Genomic DNA, 21,910 nt, shown 5'->3' with positions numbered 1-21,910 from the left:
AAACTAACCCCTAGGTCAATGAGCCATTGCGAGGCCTTGGGGTCCAGTCCTGAACCAATTGAGTTTTGCTCAGCGTTAAGCACGTTCCACATAGTGACTGACGCTCAGAAAACTCGGGGCGGTGTGGGCTTCTTAGGCCGTAGGACCTGTTTCCACACTGTAGGGAATGTAATGTAATCTAATCTAATCTAACCTAACCTAGCCTAATCTAACCTAATCTAATCATGCATTGCTTTCAGAGCAAAAAGAAGCTGTTCAGTGCATCAGAACCATAGGGACTCTGTCAATTGTATCTCAGTGAGTTTTCATAATCAGCAATATCTGTCCTAATAATGTGATTAGCACTGCAGCCTAACAGCGCCAGGTACCGGGTTCGATTCCAGACTCAGGTGACTGTGTGGAGTTTGCATGTTCTCCCTGTGCCTGCGTGGGTTTCCTCCGGGTGCTCTGGTTTCCTCACATAGTCCAAAGATGTGCAGGCTACGTGGATCGGCCATGCTAAATTGCCTGTAGTGTTCAGGGGTGTGTGGGTTATAGGGGGATGTGTCTGGGTGGGATGCTTCAAGGGGCGGTTCGGATTTGTTGCGCCAAAGGGCCTGTTTCCACACTGTAGGGAATCTAATCTAATCTCAACTAATAATGGTGAACTGTGTTTGTGTCGTGATGCTGTCTCTGACATGGTTATCCTCTTGTTCACGAATTTTAACTTTCTGGGAGGACGTTTCTGTCTGAAAAGAATGTGGTGAATAACTGCTGGTCATCCCACACAGGGAAAACACCCAGCCACTGCCAACACCACCCCACCCACCACTGATATCGTGCCTAACTCCAGTCCGACAACCAGCTCCAAACCAGGCAACAGCTCCAAACCTAGTCCCAGCCCCAAGCCTTGCCGGTCTTCAACATCCCCCAGACCGCCCTCTCCAAAGGACTCAACTTAATTCCCCTGCGCCCACACATCAATGAGTTCCGTTCGTGTTTGGATGCCGTATACTTTTTCCCACTGCCTTCACTCTTGTGCCTATTTCTTTAACCGCGATTCTAACTCACCCTCCACACACTCTTTCTCCCACCTCTCAGGCACCCCATTCTCCTGGACACCAACGTCAGGCTTCCTACCCTCCCTCTTCATTTCCAACTGTTGTCGTGACATCAATCGCCTCAACCTCTCCACCCCTCACTCAAACACCTTCACCACATAACGTGCAGCCCTCCATTCCGTTCCACTCCAACCCTAATCTCACCATCACACCTGCGGATAAAGGAAGCGTAGTTGTCATGTGGTGCACTGACCTTTACATCACCTAGGCCAGGTGTCAACTCTCTGACACCTCCGCCACCCACGCACTTGATCATGGCTCCACCCCTGACCACCAAAACATCATTGCCCAGACCGTCCATAACCTCATCACCTCAGATGAACGCACACCCACAGCCTCCAACCTCATCCTTCTCCAACCCCGCACAGCCCGTTTCTATCTCCTTCCCAAATTTCACAATTCAGACTATCCAGACGGAGGCATTATCTCTGTCTGCTCCTGCCGCACTGAGCTTAGTTCTACTTACCTTGACTCTGTTTTCTCCCCTCATCCAGCAACCCACAACATGGACACCACCCGCGCTCTCTACCTCTTCCAAGCTTTCCAATTACATGGCCCTCATCTTCACTATGGACATCCAATCGATCTACACTTGTAACTCCTACACAAATAACCTACAATCCCTCTGTTCCGTCCTGTCCTGGGCCCCCAAACAGCCCCCCACCACCAACACACTCATCTGCTTAACGGAACGCGTCCTTATTTTTAACAACTTCTCCTTTTTAACTCCTCCCACTTCCTACAAACTAATGGGATGCCAATTCCACACCCCCCCACCCCGCCCACGGGCTTAAGCTTTGCCTGCCTCTTCGTAAGATATATGGAACAGTCCCAATTCCGCTACTACAATGGCACTATCCCTCATCTCTTCCACCGTTACATTGATGACTGTATCGGTGCTGCCTTCTGCTCCCACGAGCAACTTGAACAGTCCATGAACTTTGCTAATACCTTTCCGCTCAACCTCAAATTCACCTTGATGTGAATATTTTTAAAAAAAACTGCCATCTAAACAAAAACAGCAGCGGAGCAGTAGAAGAACACATCTGGTTATTTCAATGAATTAAATAAACGTTAACAAAATCTAATTAATGTTCTCCCCGGGGACTGAAATCAAGTATAAATGTAGGCACTCTTCACTGAGTCAGAGATGACGTTGAGAGTTTCAGAGAGAAATGCACGAAATACCAAAAGGTCTGGTGTTTGCCATTTACTACCCTGTTCTTGCTGTGATTGGAGTTCCAGGTAAATTACAGAAATTGTAAACTACGTAAATCAATGGTTAGGTGCACTAGATCTTCCCATTTTCAGGGAGAGACGATTCACTGAGGAACAGATATCCGCCCTGTCATTAAAGGGAATATAGTTCTTCTGTAACTGGTATGATGTGCTCGTTTTAACTGATATAACTTTCATCCTTGACTTCTCTACCCTCTTGGAAAATTCAGCATTTTATCATCATGTTACTTTCAATTTACGGACAGAATCTTATGACATTCATGCGTTATTTTTCGGCATTAACATTACTATTTCGTCACTTTACTGACCCACACTTTTATTAAATGATTAATTTGTGCCTTTTAATGGCCGACTATCTTCCTGCGATCATAAACATTTAATGAATTTAATTGTGCTATTTACTTTATTTACTGTGAGCACATACGGCAAATAGAATTCTGTTTTGTCAACACATTTTTTACTGCAAGTGAATTACCAAATTGTTATAAGTGTACAAAATAATTTTATTGTCTCATTGACAAAAAAAGTGGTAAAATCCAGCTGGTGATAATGTTGTAAATGCAGTTCAAGATGGTAATGACGTCACTTCGGATGTATTTTCTCTTTGCCATCTAAAAAAAAGTTCTGTTGTATTATTTTCGCTGTCTTTCTCGGTGATTTCAAGCGTCATTGCCGGGGTAAATATACTTTTATCCTGCAACTTACTTTCACAATGAGGGATAATTCTCACATTGGAGTTACTGTTCTTGTCCTTTTGCTGTATTGAACAGTTCCTGTCTGCAATTACTGATTGATTCTTGAAGGGATATATTCATTATAAAGCAGTTGTGTGATTTACTGCCAATGTAAGAGTTCTCTTCCATATTTAAATACTTACATTTCTCTGAAAATTTAGAGCATTGCTGGAATTAGAATTAGATTTTATTGTTAGGTGTGCTCAAGTACGGCGATGCGGAAGGACTATGACAAAGTTTACAATGTTGGCATTCACGGCGACATCTTAGGTACAAGGTATCAAGGTACAAAATCATAGGTAAGGAGCAGAAAGGATACAATAAAGAAAAAGTTACAAGTTCAGCATTAGCTATTGTCAGTATGAGGTAGTTAGTAAAAAAAAGCTTAAACTTTAAAATCACAGTCCTGGTTCAGCCATGAGCCAGCATTTGCTCAATGCCGGGCTTTCCCCATGGGGCTGGATCTCTCTCCCATGCTGAGCTGGATCTCTCAGGCCCCCTGTCGCTGCTCGCCGTACCACTGCCACCCATTGCCCCTCTCCAGTCTCCCAGCCACTCCCATAGTTCCGCTGGCCGCCACAATTCTGCCCGAACACATCAACCACCTTGTGTCTGATCGGCAATATCTCTGCTCTGGGCTTCCAGCCGCGCCTGTCGTGACTATTGCCTTCACGAACGACCTCCCTCCAGCAGGTAAGTAAAGAGAATAAAACTAAAATGAAAGAAAACAAACTCAGAAAAGAAGAAAGTGCAGTGGTTGGAGCGGACAAGCTCTGAATTTGGAGCCCTATGCCAGTGTGTCAATTCTGACCTGCTAACTCTCATGAATTCTGTCCTTATCAACTCCTGACTATTTGCTGCTGCAGGATCTAAATAGACAATTACTGAATATTCTAATTACTCGAGGCAGCAGGCAATATTTCAGACTGTTATATAGTCATTCTTGTCTCTATGTTGAGTGAATCTACAATCATTTTGGCAATTCACATCTAATTTGAAATATTTTATTTCAAACGTCCAATGTGATAACGTTCATATTTTTTCTTGAAAGTGCAGTAAAAACATCATTAATGTTTTGCGTTGTAAGTGGCTCCTTCTTTGAACTAGGTCTCATCATCTGTCAGTTCTCATGTTTCAGATCGATATACTAGAAATCATGTCACTGTTTGTCACATTACAACTTTCCAAACATGTATTCTGTGAAGTTGGCGAGTCCATTCTATTCTTGATGACTTCTTTTGACAATTGAAACATTATTTTCCCAGCAGTTGGATGGTTTAATCATCGAACTGAGTTGGGTTTCTCTGCTTATATCTTTAATTCATCTCCCAGTTAGTTTCCAGATTTATTGTCAGTTTCTGTGTGACTTACTTCCTTGAATATTTTCCGTAGAGCTTTGCTGATGTAAATACCTTCCTGTCTGTCCCTTATCCAATTAGTTGCATTGTTGTCACACTAACTTGGTTGCTTTTAATTTAAAGGACAATTATAAACCCCAAAGTCAATTGTGTCACATTGAAAATAATATGCACAATTGTCTCTCAAATTTTACAATTTCACACTTGATCCTGTCAAATGGTGAGTTACTTGAGATCAGATACAATACTTGCCCGAATTGCGAAATAAATCTCTTATTCAATTGTAGCTAACCTGGCAGTTGTTGTGATCCTGTCTCGAAGAAGATGTGGTCTTTCTGGATGTATCACTTATTACCTGGTGTCCATGGGGGTGACAGACTTCCTTGTTATGGTAACGGCTGTAATATTAAACCGGATTGCTGGTATATATTTCCCATCCAGTTTTTCTCTCAATCACAGCAGTGTGCCGTTTTCGCGCTGCCTTAAATATGGCAGCGATTGACTGTTCTGCCTGGTTAACGGTCGCTTTCACCTTTGATCGTTTTATTGCCATTTCCTGTCAGCAACTGAAAATAAAATATTGCACGGAGAAGATGGCATCGTGTGTTATAAGAATCGTGACCTCACTCAGTTGTATAAAAAACATCTTTATATATTTGCAACTAGAACATAGGTACATCATTAACAACATACCTTGGTTCTGTGCCACAAAAGCAATATACTACACATAGCCTGCTTGGGTGGCATATGACTGGATTCGATCTATTTTAACCCCGTTTCTCCCATTTATTCTGATTTTACTGTTCAATGGCCTGACAGTTAGACACATTCTAGTGGCGAACAGAACCCGTCAGAAACTCCGGAACAAAAGCAATGGAGACAATAAAAGTGATCCAGAGGTGGAAAATCGAAGAAAATCGATTGTCTTGTTATTCGCCATCTCAGGCAAATTCCTCCTTTTGTACTTGTTATTTTTTGTCAATATCCTTTACGTTCGAAGTGCAAATCTTACTTATTCAGCAGGTTCCAATGAGCAAAATTCTACCTTGTATATAGAACAGAGCGGATATATGGTTCAGTTGTTGAGCTCATGCATTAACCCATTTATTTATGCTGTGACCCAGAGAAAAATTAGACATGAGTTAAAAAATGGGGTGAAATATCCTCTCATCATAATCATTAAACTTTGTAACTTCTGATGACAGAAGTAATCTAATTCGATCATAATTTATTGGGTACCACGTTTTTGTTTGTTTTCATTCTAGAGCACAAGCAGATTCCTTCTGAAGGGTGGTTGCTATTATAGCTTTACTTAGTATATGAAGTTAGCAACTTAGCATGCAGGAGGCTAGAGGACAGTCTATATTTACAACAACGTGTGGAGTACATAGAGGAAGTATTATTTCATTATTATGAATTTTCCTCTCATTTCATTCATATCATTTTTATTTCACGGAAAGTAATTGTTACTGGAAATATTAGCTTTGTTGTTTTTTGTTAGTTCCCCTTTTCATTGAGTCAAAACTCATAGAGATGGACAGAAAAAAGGCGATGCAGCCCATTGCATTTGAATTGGTTAAAAATAAACATAACTTTTCTCATCCCAGTTTCCAATGCTTGGCCCATTTCAGAGGCTCAAACAAGTCCACGCAGTTTAGGATTTGGTGGCGCTGACAGGCGGTGCCCACTATGGGGAGGAGCTCATTCACAAATTCTACCAGTGATTTGTCAACATATTCAGAAATTCAACCATTCCTCTCTCCGTCTGATCTACAGGGAGAGGTGCAGCAGGTCATGAAACTTTCTTGGTTCGTGTTACCTGCTACTGCTGCTTCCTCGTAACCAAAACATTCACAGAGATGGGAGGTGATACGCATGACAGAACTATGCTAATGCTTTCATACAGTAGGCTAAATGTGGAGATGAAATTTACATCAGTTTTGTGCGCAGCGTAGGATTCACGTGCCATGTCCATACACGGCAAAAGCAATCAGGCTACAACAGAATGGAAATTTCTCTTTACCTATAGTGGAAAAGGTGCCAGTAGAAAAGGTTCACTTATGCCAGATCAGGCTATGGGGAAGCTGTCTCGGGGAACAGTTCAGTGGCCCGTCAAAGGAGTTTTTTTTAAGACTGAGAAACTTCAAATGTATATGCTTTCAGCCCGATAGGTCAAGGAAACTGTTCAAGTTTGACTATTTTAATTAAACAGCAGTTTCTGTAAGTGAATTAACTGTACTATAAACATAATTTGTTCTTTCTTTCCTTTTCCCTTCAAAATTCATTTAGGGAAAAAAAAAGCTTATTCCGCAACCTTGCAGAAGTGCAATGACACTCACAGTGCTGAGAAAGTCAGGATATTGCTCATTTGATTTATTTATTACAGCAGAGTGTAGGATCATGAGGGCTTTCTGAGTTTGCCCCTGGGCCCATAGCCTCCAACATCATCATTCCTCAACCCCGTGCCACCCAAATCTATCTCCTTCCCAAAATTCACAAAACTGTCTGTCCCAGCCGACCTTTTTGCCGCTATCTACTCCACTGGACTTATCTCCACTTACCTTGACTGTGGCCATCCCTTTTCTTCCCCGGGTCAAAAAACTCTCCACCTACATCTGAGACGCCTCCCAGACCCTCCACCTCCTCCAAAATTTCCAATTTCCTGACCACAACGTCTCATCTTCACTGTGGACATCCAATTCCTGTACACTTGCAAACCCACACGGATGGCCTAAAAGGCCTCAGCTTCTTCCTCTCTCCCAGGCACAACCAGAACCCTCCACCGAGACCCTCATCTTCTTAACCCACTCATTCTTACGCGAAACAGCCTCTCCTTCAAATCCTCCCATTTCCTACAGACTAACGGGGTGGCCATGAGAATCCACATGGGCTCAGACTATGCCTGCCTCTTCATAGGATATGTTGAACAGTCCCTCTTCCACAGCTACACCAGCACTGTGCCCCACCTCTTCCTCTGCTAAATCAGTGGCAGTATTGACACTGCCTCATTCTCGCTTGAGGAGACTGAACTGTCCTCAACTTTATTCATATCTTTCACTCGAACTTCAAGTTCACCTAGGCCATCTCTGGTCTCTCTCTCTCTCTCTCTCTCTCTCTCTCTCTCCCTTTTTCCTGGACATGTCTGTCTGCATCCCTGCTGACTGCCTCAAAAGTGACATCTAGATCAAGCCCATTGACTCCCACAGCTCCTAGACTAAACCTGCTCTCTCCCATCTTCCTACAAGAATGTGAGGCCCTACTCCAAATTCCTCTACATGCACCACGTCTGCTCCCAAAATTGGATGTTCCCATCCCATAATCCCAGATGCCGTCTTATTTCAAGGATCAAAACATTCCCCCTTCATTGTGGGAAAATGCTCTTGACCATATTTCTTGCATTTCCAGCACGTCTGCCCTCACATCCCCTCCCCAAAAAAGATAAAAACAGAATCCCACTTGTCATCTCATATCACCCCACGAAACTCCATATCCAATAAGTCATTCTCCACCACTTCCACCACCTACAATCTGACGCCACAACCAAAGATATATTACCCTCTCCACTCCTTTCTGCCATTCATAGGGACCACTGTCTCCATGACTACCTCATCTGCTCTACACTCCCCACCAGCCCCACCACTTGCCTGCACCTTTCCCTGTAACTGCAGAAATTGCTACACCTGTCCCTACACCTTCCACTCACCTCCATTCAAGGCACTAAACAACTTTCCATTTCAGACAGAGGATCACTTGTACATCTGTCAATGTGGTCTATTGCATCCACTGATCCTGATATAGCCTCCACCACATCCATATGGCCAAGCAGAGGCTCAGAGCCCACTTTGTAGAGCACCTGCGCTGTGTTCACGACAAATAACAACACTTTCCATTCACAAATCATGTCAACAACCCCTCCCACTCCCTGGGTGACATGTACATTCTGGACCTTCTCCATTGTCACAATGACACCACCCAGAAACTGGTGGAGCATCACCTTTTATTCCACTTTGATAGCTGACAGCCAAATGGCCTCAATGTTTCAAAATGTCCCCATCCCTGACTTTGTCCCATGATCAATCCTCCCTCTTATCCCTGCCTCCTTGATCTGACACAATTTGTCCATCTTCTCTCCCACCTATCTGCCTGACCCATTGCACCTACCAATTCCTCATCACTCGCTACCTGCACTCACCTATCACCATCCCATCAACCTCCCTCTCCCTATTTATTTCTGAGCTCTCTTCCCCTCCCCCATTTCAGAAGAAGGGTCCCGACCCAAAATGTAAACTTTCCCGCTCCTCTGATGCTGCCTGGCCTGCTGTGTTCATCCAGCTCGATACTGACTTACCTTATGGATAGTAAACGCGCTTTTGTTTTTCGTTTCATGACCTGAGTTTTTCCGATTGCATAACATGTATGACATATCCTGCAAAATTCAACAACATCCTTGTGCAGTCCAGACCAACAAAATGCTTTCTTCGTTGATTGTGTTTCCCTTATTCCGACATGACCTCCTATTGGTAATTCAAGTGCTACCCACAGTATCTCCTTTCTATCATCCACCAGTAATATAACCGGATGAACGTCTGCCCATTTGTCATTCATCTGAATATGTGACTGTCTCGATTTCCTCATCAAGGCATCCATCCTAAGATATACCATTGTAGGATGCATTCTGATTCTTCTTCTATGTATGTTTTTTGATACAACTGGTTTAACCTTTCACATTACTGTTGTAATTTAGTGAATTTCTCTAAGCAAAAATATCCACTTTGTCCTCTCCCTGTTTATGTCTTTTTCTCACCTGTTAATCAAACATAGTCTCTGATAACGAAACGTCCACTTTCTTATCTTTGCTCTTTAATTTCTCTTTCTCCTTCAATCAATCACTTTGTGACATCATTACCACACAGCCAGGAAAAATCTCAGTATATACTTCCTGTAACAGCTAAACAACATAATATTTTACTGCCTTGTCAATTAAAGTATATCAGTCCATCTGTGACCAATGGTATCATTGTTAAGAATACATTCTATGTCTGTAAACCAGATTTTCTCTCTGATTCTTATCACTGTTTACCTGACTCACCAACCTCATTACATTTCATGGAAACTGCTCTTCCGAGTTAGAATTCAACATGTTACCATCTTTTCTGAAAAAAAACTGTCAGAATTGTTTATCAAGATACAGAATACTGCAGCTTCATGCAGTCTATTTTTTTTTAACCGTGAAAGCAGTTTAGCATTTTAACTTGCCTTTCCGCCTCATGGGTTTTCTTTTTACCCTGTTGTAAACCATCTTTGCTACCTTCAATGAGATCTCCCTTCCCCTTATCACCTGAAGATTGTGCTTTTCCCCAACTTCATTCCTTCGCAATTTGAAATTGATGTTGGGAGCCAAATTTTGATTGATGAATTAATTCATTATAATCAGCCATTTTCACTGCAAATAATGCAATCTTTATTCTCTGCTGTTCCACATGATTTCTCAGATCTTCAGCAAGTGAATTTTCAAAATCCTGCAAAAGAATAGTCACTCTCAGAACGTCATGCATTTGATCTATTCTCAATGCCATTTTCTATCTGTCAAAATTATTTTGTTTGATCCTTTCAAACTCGATTAAAAAGTGACCAGTTTTCCTTCTTAGATTCCTGAAAAACTATCTTTCAGCTTCTTGTCCAAGTTCATAGGCACTTAATACATCAATTTCAACTCACTATGCTTCCCGGATACCTCCTCTGATGATGATACAACGATATCACTCGCTCTCCACATCAGTTCATTTGGATGAAAAATACGTTGTCACTGGCAATTTCAGTGTTAGTCGCTTTCTCAAATGAAATGGCAAAAAATGAACTGCCTCTACATCCTTCTTATTGAATCGCAGCAATGCTTGAACATATGTAAAAACAAACCCACCCCCAGGCCTTTGGCTGCGATAAGTTTGGTTGTCATCACTATCCTTCTCACTACTCCTACTTTTCACCTGTACGTTGACATTGAGTTCACTTCACCCGATGAATCATCTGTGTTCCAAAAGCTTGTGATTTCCAGTGTATCTGTTGGACAATAAACTGGTATACTGTGACTTTTGGCTTTATGCTATGTCGTGCTTGAGTTAATTGAGACATTGCCAGTGACAACGTATTTTTGATCCAAATGAACTGATGTGGAGAACAAGTGAGATCGTTGTATCATCATCAGAGGAGGTATCTGGGGAGCATAGTGAGGTAAAATTGATGTATTAAGTGCATATGAGCTTGTACAAGAAGCTGAAAGATAGTTTTTCAGGAATCTAAGAAGGAAACCTGGTCAAATTTTTATCGAGTCTGAAAGGATCAAACAAAATAATTTTGAGTTTTCTGTTCCAACATCTGAAGTGTAACAACTCTCTCTTTCTCTGTCTTTGCTCTCCTTCTTCATTTCTTTTGCGAAGGCCTTCCTCTCCTGTTGCTTTCCTTCTGTGAAAGCTATTTTTTTAGCTGTACTATCCATTCAAACTGGTCAATTTCTTTTTCATGTTCAAGCTGCTTCATTTTCCAGTCAATATTTGTCATGTCCATAGATTCCAATGACATTCCTGACAGTTTTAAATGCAATGTGATTGACACGATTTTCCTCACAGACACAGGCAACCACTCACTGGCTTGTTTGCCAAGTCTGAAAGATTTGATTTCTCACTTTCTGCAAAAGTCGTGAGTGACTTCTCCTACCGCCAGGAAACTTTTCATGAAAACAAGCCTCTGTTTTCTCTTTCTATTATTTGACTTGAAACTTCAGAGATAATTAAAATGACAGGGAGGGATCATTTATCATGATGGATTATACTCTTTGTCTAAGAATGTAAGAAAACTCAAATTTTAGCAAAAGTTTACTCATTCCCTGAATGACGCTTACTGACTACACTAAGTGGAATGCTACCTTGCATATAATACCATTTCGCAACAGTTACCAATATACATACCTTTCGGTGAGGTAGTTGTTGACTTTTTTATTATATGACCCTCAACTGATTGTAGTTTCAGATATTAGACATAATTATTTTAAATTGTTTGCTCAGAAATTTATTAAACTGACATTTTCAGAACTTGTAGTTAAGCTTCCAAGATAATTACGGCACTTTTGATGGCTCCTAAAAGGCATTAAAATCAACGGAAAGTAAAAATGCGAAGAAGCTCATGTAAGCAGCCATAATATTCTCCTTGATACCGACCAATATATATGACTTTTTTTGTTTTAAAAATGCTGGAAATCAAATTCAAAATTTGGAAATCAAATGTCAGAACGTGCAGGCACAATACGGCGCAAACAATATTCAAATCAGCTTTAAACAAAACGTAGAAACGAAACAAAATTATATTATTTAAGATCTGTGTTCAGAATCAAAGAGCACAGAAGCATTAAACATTTCATACTTTACCGTGATAAGATTATTGGTCTGCAAAAGTGGAAAAAAAAATTATGTACAATTACATAAGTTGTCATAATTAATACCAGCTGGTCAACCACTATGATTTGGGATTTTAATCTTATTCAAAACCCCATCTCCAATGATGCCACTAGACAACAATATCTAGGAGGTGATGTGTTTTCCTTGATCGGCGTATGAAAAAAATGCATAAAATTTATTAGATATGAAACACATTGCTGCCTTAGCTTCTTTAAATTATTGTTACGTAATTTGCAACAGCAAATGACTTTCATGAAAATTAGGCACGGTTTGAGTAATTAATAGGAGTTTGATTGTACTGGATATTTTTGTAGTCATAACTTTTGATTTCTAACCACTTAAATATTAGGTAAATCTTTAACTTAACAAGGTTTAAAATTACTCTGTCAAAAATAAGAAGTGCCACTGGACTCGAAAAGTTCAATCTGCATTCTCTCCACAAATGCTGCTCTTAGATGTTACTTGGTAAATTTCGAGGACACGGACAGCTTGCAGGAGAGAGGAAATTATAGTTCCCCCGTAGGCTTCGGTCATAGTTCAAACCCTGTTCAACATTTGTATTAGCGACCTATTGTCAACCCCCGACTCAGTCCTTAATTTGTATTTACACTGCCTCGGATTTTTCCTTCCAATACGAGAATTAGTAAATGGCGATATTGCAAACTGATTCACTTCTGCGAGGCAGGGTACCTGAAAACAAGAAGCATGAACAAAATCTCTAGCACATTTCACTTTCACAACACTAGTCACAAGAGCATAATAGCATTACGATGAATAGCCAGAATCAGGAGTAGGATCCTTGATTATTGTAGTTATAGCCTTGCTCGAATATTCATTTAATACAACATGTCTGCATAATGGAAATCAAATGGAATCCACTTCAGTTTCTTTATTAAACGGGACTGAATGTCATGTGAATTACATGCTATGATGCATCTTGTCATCAGATTACCAACTGCAGAATACATTGGTACAGTATCGGTTAAATCTTCATGAGCTAAACACATCTAAGTAAAACTGAAAATATTAATGTGAATATCATAGGTACTATTCCCCGTAGGTTCTATTCCCTACACCACTACCCCCTCTAAATACACAAAATCTCAACTTGTCCACTGCTCCAACATCCACAATTCTACTTCCCCCTCCTACCCCAAAACCTGACACTCAGTTCTCAGCAACAGTAATACATATCGGCTATTTAAAACAGGCAAGCACATATGAAAGCATTAGTCTATCCCAAGTTCGTTCATATTCAATGTCCTTAACCCAGCAACTGTCAGTATTTCATAAGGCCACAGTATTGCATTTAAAGCCATAACGCCGAGAAGGAAAATTAGGGGCCAATAGCATGAATGTTGGCAGGATAAAAAGCTGGCACATAGCTGGCACCCACTATAGACTCAGTTGCACGTCAATCTTCCTTTAATCACCTTTGGTGACTCCGATAGTTGATTGTTTGAAACTCGTTCCTAAACTGACGAATGCTTCTGTCCATCCACCAAATATCAATGGAGTAGTCAAGATCTTCCAGCGTATAGCTGTGGGGAAGTTCAAACAATGGCTTCCATTTTCGAGGGGAAATATCAGACTGGATTTGATACTGATTTAATAAATTTAACTTAGCCCTCGACAAGGTCAATTATTGACTGTGTGATTATTCACAGGCCAATGAAGTATTATGTGTAACAGAAGAACACGACAGATCTTGTTGACTCGAAATGCAATGCGGAAGAACATGTAGAACATATGTAGAATAAATTGCGAGGCAGTCAAATAATGTCCGACATGCTTTGTTTTATTTGCGTCAAATTTAACCAAAGTGTCGTTGAATAACCTATTGTAGCAATCGTTCATTTGAAGTCCACTTCCTCACGTTGAAACTACTGTTGCCAAATATGTTCCTGTCAAATCAAAATAACAGCATGCAGAACTTACGTGTGTTGGATACTAGAAGTTTGATTTTTTTTGTACTAATACGAGATAAAAGTGCTGTGCTAAACTTGCACTAAACAAACATTGACCTAAACGGTATTTGTGAAATCGTACTGCAGATTTACTGAGCTTGCCTTATTCAGTGGTGGTATAACTGCTACGAACTAACGGAAACCTCATACTCCAGAACCTGTTCTGCCCACACTGAAATTAACCATAAAGAGCTCATTTTTGTGTGCTGGCTTTAATTATCCGACCCAGACCTGGAACTGGCTGCACTAAATGTGACTGCAGTGAAATGCAGCTGACCACAATATATACTGGGACGTTAAATGTCACCTATCCATTACACCTCAGTCAGTAGATATGAAGAGAAGTGTAATCATTGGCACTTGCGCAAAGTGAATATAACATTTCTGAACTGACTTTGTTGGACTGATTTTACAGATATGATGCATGCTCAACTGTAAATATGCATAACACATGTAGCTGTAATGAACTGAATATCTTCACGAGGAACTGCCTCTGCCCACATTAAATATATTGGCAGCGACCTGGGATAATGTATTATTGAACACACTCATGAAGTGTTGGTCCTGCTCTCGGCGAATATAAATCTGAGCAACGCGTACCCACATCTGATATGGAGTTTGTGAATTTAAAGTGTGTGCCCAAATTCATGGGAATTTGAAATCACGATGCGCTGATTCATGATTGCATGGACATTAAAGTGATTCAGACACAGGAATACAAATTTGTTTTCTTTTGTGAAAAATTGAAATTTCTCAATAGCCAAAAGATATGAAAACCATCACCTTGGACTGGCTTCAATTTCAGAGCAGTTTTGGTTTACATTGTGACCTCTTGTGGCTTGATTTTAGAGACACATGACGTAGCAGGGAAAACCTGTAACATTTGAAAAAGAAACATCAACTGTAGACTAAGCAATTTACTTGCCCCCCCTGGGGGCCGACACCATCGATAAATATAACCATTTTACAGTTGATTTCAGAAAATGTGCGAAGCATCTGACAGAAATGCACGAAACACTAACTGGTCTTCTTTTTTGCCGTTTGCTATCTCCTCCTTGAATCTATCAGCGTTCCAGGTAAAGTTTTGGAGTAAATAAGTAAGTAGTTTTATGAATCATTGGCAAACTGAATTGTTTTTCGGACTTCACGACATATGCATCTGTATGTTCCAGGTATCCTTTGCCCGATTGAATGGGATATTTTTTCTTCTTCGGAGTTAATAGTATAATGAATTTAATTGAATAAATTATCTTATTTTACAGGTTCAGATTCTATTTTAGGCATATTCAATCACCATTTCAATATGCAGATCTCTACTATCTACTGACATATTATGATTTTTCTCTCATTTTACATGCATATAGAATCATTTGATTCAAGTCGATTTTTTTTCTTTAATACCGACAGATTCATCACCTGAAAGGGCTTCATCCATATTACCACTGACCTTCCACAATGGAAATCATTTCCTTGGTTCTATTGACGATGCTCTTGCAGTTCTATTGTTTGTGTTGGTGACAATATCAAAGAGCAGTATCCGCTTTCTCAGTCGCGAGCCTTCACTGCTTTAAACTTGTTCTCCACTTCCTCATATGTTGTTGTTGAGTTTTCTAACCTATTCACTGCTGAGTATGGGGTTTGTTTCCAATTTGATTATCCAATGATGTTTCCGGCTGTTTCAATCTCCACTATTTTTCCCACATTGAGTAATTCCACACAACTAATATATCAAGTTTATGAATCAAATTTCCAGTACAGAAGGCTTTTCTTTCATCGAGATATGACAGTGCAGTTTGGCAGGTCGACTGCATTTTAACAAGTAATTTCTTGGTGATTGAGCGCTCATCTTCTAGCAGTTCCAGTGGTTCAGTAATCATAAGCTGACGTTTCGGGTTTGCTAATGTCTTAAACAAAATATGCTTCACAATTTTTCCTAAATCTATAGAGCAATAGGCATCTATCAATCAGTCGACATTTTTCAGGAAGTCCACTGCTGACTTTTCCGACGGTGTTCGATTTTTAAATAATGTAACGAGAATGAACCATTCAAAGTGATATAACTGTGGGTTATTTTAGCTTCCATATTTACTGATGGCTGTTATTTTATTTGTTTATCTAATAAAGCCTGCAAAACTTTACTGTTATGTTTTAGTTTTGTTTTGATTGTGTCATGTTCTCCAAAAGGTCACGGTCGAATCGATTTCATATATATTTCTTTTGCCTGCTTTGCTTTGAATCTAGATCACTGTTAAATTTAATAAATAATTACTTCTTGAGTGTAAGTTTTCCTTTCAATTTAGTATTCAATTTAATACGTTCTATTTCACAGGGAGCCGTTTTAAAAGAATTATTTTGTTGGTTGTCAAATATTTGATGCTTCTCTCTCTCACTCTCTCTCTCTCTCTCTCTCTCTCTCTCTCTCTCACACACACACACACACACACACACACACACACACACACACACACACACACACACACACACACACACACACACACACACACACACACACACACACAGAGCTAACCTTGCAGTCATCATTATTTTGGCTTGAAGAAGATGTGGCCTCTCTGGATTTATTACATGTTACCTCGTGTCTATGGCAGTTACAGATCTTCTCGTCATGATCGTAGTTGTAATATTAAATTGGATTGCTGGGATTTATTTTCCATCGAGTTTCCTTTCCATCACACCAATTTGCAGTCTTCGTTCTGCCTTGAATTTTGCAGAAATTGACTGTTCTGTCTGGTTAACTGTCGCTTTCACCTTTGATCAATTTGTTGCCATTTGTTGTCAGAAGCTAAATAAAAAATACTGCACCGAGAAGATTGCACCACTGGTGAGTGGAGTTGTGTCTGGAGTATCATTCACCAGAAACATTTTCACGTATTTTGGTTATGAACCTACCCACTTGATTAACAATCTGCCCTGGTACTGTGGCGTGAAAGATGTATACTATACATCACCAACATGGGCTGCATATGACTGGATTCGAATCATTTCAATGCCTCTTCTCCCTTTCCTGTTGGTTTTAATACTCGATGTGCTGACAATTCGACACATTCTTCTAGACAATAAGGCCCGCCAGAGATTCCGTACCCACAGAAATGGTGAGAAAATGATTGATCCAGAGATGCTGAAGCGGCAAAAATCCATTACTTTGCACTTTACCATCTCTGGCAGTTTTGTTCTGCTTTATTTGTTATGTTTTATAACTGTGCCCTATGTCCGACTTGCCAAAGTGCGGCATTCCTCAGGTTCAGATTTCAGTAACTCCACATTTATTCTTCAACAAAGCTCATTTATGCTTCAGTTACTGAGTTCCTGCATCAATCTATTTATTTATGCTGGAACACAGAGTAAAATCAGAGTTGAACTAAAGAAAGGCATCAAATATCCACTGAGAATATTTTTGAAAATATTCACATTTTTAAAGTAGAATATATAATTTGAGCTTTACTTTGTCGTGCAAGATTTTTGTTTTTTTTCTCCATTTCGCAAAGAACCCAATTTCCTGCTTCCTCTCACATTTAAATTCCAATCAAATTTGAGAAGTTTGGAATGTATGAGAACGTCACGTTTCAGATCTGTAAATTATTCTCAGGTTCTAAAGAGGTCGCATGCTTTTGAATCATGTTTCATCCAAAGCCACAATGTTCACTGTTTCGTGAAGGCTTTAAAAGGTTGGAATTAGGATCCAGGCAGGCAGAAGTGATATTATTATTATTATTATTATTATTATTATTATTATTATTATTATTATTATTAGTACTACTATTATTATTATCCGATTAGCATTAATGACTAGTTCAGAGAAGAATTCTGAACTGTTCTCAAGGACTACAGTGACGCTGTATCGCCCACACGTGTACATTAACCATGGAAGATGTGTCAGATTTCCACAGAACTCCTACTGTAGCACCCGCACCTCCAACTCGGTTGATGACTTCAGAGACATATTATTGCCTGAAGCTGAAAAACTTTGTGAATTCCCACAACTTCCAGAGTCTGACTTTGATACCATCACTGCCTGTCAGCTGCTTTAGCATTTCTGCACTGTCCCACATATTCATCTTCTATTAATTTAATGCACGATACTCCAAATTAAATATGGCTGCAATCAGGAGCGGTGTCATTTGATGTTCATCCTTTAGGTCGGTTACTCCTCTTCAATGATTATCTGTGGTCACACTGTCTCGGTATCTATTAATATCCTGGAAGGGAAAGAAGAGCCACCGAAGGGGAAAATGTGCTAGTAATCAATCATTTGGGGTGATAATTGACATTGCGCTAAGTATCGTGATTTGAGCTGCAGAGGATGAATCTTGCCTCCATCCATTAACTAATTTACGAAGTTTGGAGTTTCACCCCTAAGTGACCCATAGCAGTTGTACCCTCTGTATGTCTCCTCCAGCGCCTCTGTGTCCTCAAGCTTAATGGTTCTTCTATGTCTTGAACTTTCCATTTTTTGTTCTAATTCTTTTCCTCTGAACAACGAAGCCTCCATTGTTTTCTACCAGTACAGTCACACATGACATCTAAATACTGTCAGCCTAACTGTCAAATATGGTAACACAGATACTGGACGTTCAGCCTACCTTTAATTACTGACTATTCGAGGAACACTGCTATCTACTAACAATGTGGATAAACATTTGACTGACAATGCTATCATGTACCTTGATGCAAATAATTGAAACCAATCCGCTTCTACTGAAACAAACCAGCAACTGGACACCTTTCATTTCAATCTTTCCATGTTTACATCGACTGGGCAAGTAAATGAATGGTAGAGTATGTTAGAGAATAAAAAAAAATCTTTTGCCTGTGCAACTCAGCCAGCAATGTGTTCTCACTGACATACTCACGAAGCACATAGAAAATAGGACCACAAATAGACATTTGAACGTTCGAACTTACAATGCCATTCAGTATGTCCATGGCTGATTATTAAACTCTGTACCCCGGAAACTTTGAACCATCCAGTCCTTATAACTATATCTGACTCCTCCTGGAAAATGTCTTAACTGATACAAAATATTCCATATTATCACAACACTTTTTCGAAGAAAGTGTACTGTCCCTCAGTCCTAACTGTTCTAACTTACATTTGTAAACAATGCCTCTTGGATTTTCGACATTACAGTCGTGGGGAACATGCTTCCTGAGTTTCCAAAATCTAACCCCATTAGATTAATGTATGTGCAGATAACCCCTCATTCTTACAAACTCCACTGAAAGAAGCCCTAACTGTTCTATTCTCTCTTAATACATTAGACCTGCAGTCCCAAAAAGCCATCTGGTACACTTTTGTTGTACTCCCTCTATAGTCAGGGCACACTTCCGCAGAAAATAAGACCAGAAATACATACAGCACGCCAGGTGTAGTCTCGCCGAGGCTTTGCATAGTTGCAGCAAGATGTCAATGACACTGATGACAATACTGCCTTGTTCTAGTCTTAGAAGAATCCACGCGTGAAGCCCATCACCCCGTCCCCCTCATCTAACCCCGTACAAGTTCGAATGAGACAACTGACCCTTAATCAAACACAAACATTTTACAGTGTAAACTTCAGAACTATAATAATTGCTCATGGATTTTAAGAATATGTAATATCTCTTTTTGGAATAAACTGTTCAGGGGCAACGACAAACTGTTCTGAAGGATTTAAAAGCAATACACCAATTAACGATCCCCAGGAAGAAGTCGTCAAAACAAGCATAAACAAACTGTATCTTGGGAGAGGAGAGGTAGCACTGCTGAACCGTTTGTTTCTTTAAGACAACGGACAATAAGGACTCCCTTCAGGAGAATTTAACGAGGTAATAGCAGGGTAAGCCGTGTTTCAAATGCTGAATGTGATAAGGAACAGGAAAGTTACTTCAGAAATGGAAACAATCTACGGCACTGACGACCCGAGAAGCATAACAAGAGTTGTGGTTGAAAGAACCTAAAGAATCGTCAATAATTCCACACCATAGGCTTAAAGGACAGAAAATTGTCTTCGAATTCAACTTCAGGCCTCCTCAGTGCAGAACTTTGACTAAAACCACTGCACGTGAGTAGAGCCACGGATAACTCCAGAGATAGTGTGATTGCATTGGTAGCTAAATCCCACCATTAACTGGATAATAGCTAAACTGGGTTTTGCAGCTTAAATTGTTTACTTGAGGAGTCTTATTTTGTTCCCTGCATGAAATAAATTTGTATAATTGTTTCAGTATTTGATTGTCTTTGAAATTTCTTAATAAGTAGCCAAATTAAAGGTATCTTATGATGGGTTACAAGCAACAAATGGCATCCTTCGTGGGATTCAATATGATGTGACGTTAAGTTGCTCTGAAATCAAACCGACCAACCTTGTATTCCTAAACATCTAGCCTGAGGCTGATTCAACTGAGGAGCTGCACATGTTACAGCTAGGATTTAATGGTGGATGAAGATAGAAACAACAAATTTGGAGGTTTAATGCAGAAGTTTACATTTTTGTATTTCTCGGCATTTGGGAAATTCTCAGTTGGATATTGGATGATAATTAAGCAAGTAATTATTTTCCTGACTTGCTGATTGTCTGTCCACACTCTGGTCTGCATCACTGTCTCTTCGGGTGTCTGCGCGCTTCACTCTGTGGTTGTCAAAGACGCTCCGTTCCCCGAGGTGGTATGACTCTTTAGTCACGTGGGCGGCTTGTCTTCATATTGCAATGTTACAGAGGGCTAAAAAAGAAATCTTGATGTTGAGATGTTAATGTGATAAAATCCCATTGATTTCTATGCTTCTATAAATTAAAGTATTTTATCTGCATTTGATTCCTATGCAGAGACTTTAGTTTATAGAAGTAAACTCTTATCGACCTACACATAGGTATGCAGGTACTGACCTGAAGCTTCCTGCCCAGCTAGGAATTCAGTGTAAAGCTTTTGTAACTCCTTATCTTCTCACACATCGGTATGCAGACACTGTCTTCAGCTTGCTCACTGAATTAAAGTTAGAATCAAGCTATTTCAAATCGGGTTAGGTGGGGAATATTTGTAAAGGTGTGAAACGTCTAAAGCCTGTAATTTCTGTCACTGACAAAGGGGCCAGGGCACTGACTTTGTTCTAGCCAGACACACTGGCAACTTGAAATCACAATCTGTCCCAGACAACAACTCGAAATCGTCTCCTGCCATTAGCAGCCACTTCACGAGCAATGGATACTATATCCTGGTCTTTTATGTTCTTGATGCAATACCTGTTTGGTATCCTGTCTTTGTCTGCTGTAGTAATTGTTTTATGTATCATGTCTTTGGTAAATTGTGAAATTGTTTTCTGTATCATGTCTTCTGTAAAGTATGAAAAGCTGGGACTGTCCGCTGCTCGGGGAGAATTCCTTGCGAGACTCTGCACTCTGTGCCGGGTTGAGTACAGTGATTCTCTACAGTTTGTACTTGCTTGGTAATAAAAGGACCTGTGTTTTTCTAAACAGATCAGTGTCTTGTTATTGCAGCAAGTTCGTGAGGGTCTCCGAAAACGAACCTGACATTTGGCGCAAGAGCAGGGTTCCAACATGTACAGCAGTCTCACGTGGAGGGCTGAATAAGTGATCGCTCGAGTGTCGGTGGAATGAGACCAACGGGCCCGCAAGGTACGATTCACCTTGGTCTCTCTCACTAACCTGCCACCCGTGCGACCCCTCGTCCCTGCGTGTCTCTGTACTGGCGGAACCCAAGACAACTCACGGTCTTGAACACTGCTAAATCCTAACGCTTGGAGGTTCGAGTCCCCAGGTGAGGAAAGAAGTCCGGGAGGTTCGAACTCCCTGGTGGCCGGGGATAGCGTCCGCAGGTCAGATACACAGAGTAAAGAAATCTGGGACGTTAGATTCCTCCGGTGGCCGGGGATAGCGTCCCGAGGTCAGATAAGCTAAGTAAAGAAACCCGGGAGGTTCGAGTCCCCCAGTAGCCGGGGTTAGAGTCCGCAGGTCAGATAACTGGTAATTTTTAAAATTCGGAGAATAGATTTCCCCCGGTGACCAGGGGTGAAACCCTATGTCAGGCAACAGGGAAAGGGGAGGGGGT

The sequence above is a fragment of the Stegostoma tigrinum genome, unplaced genomic scaffold (assembly GCF_030684315.1).
Source record: "Stegostoma tigrinum isolate sSteTig4 unplaced genomic scaffold, sSteTig4.hap1 scaffold_50, whole genome shotgun sequence".
Lineage (NCBI taxonomy): Eukaryota > Metazoa > Chordata > Chondrichthyes > Orectolobiformes > Stegostomatidae > Stegostoma > Stegostoma tigrinum.
The sequence above is the reverse complement of the archived record's forward strand: the minus strand, read 5'-3'. Positions refer to the sequence as shown.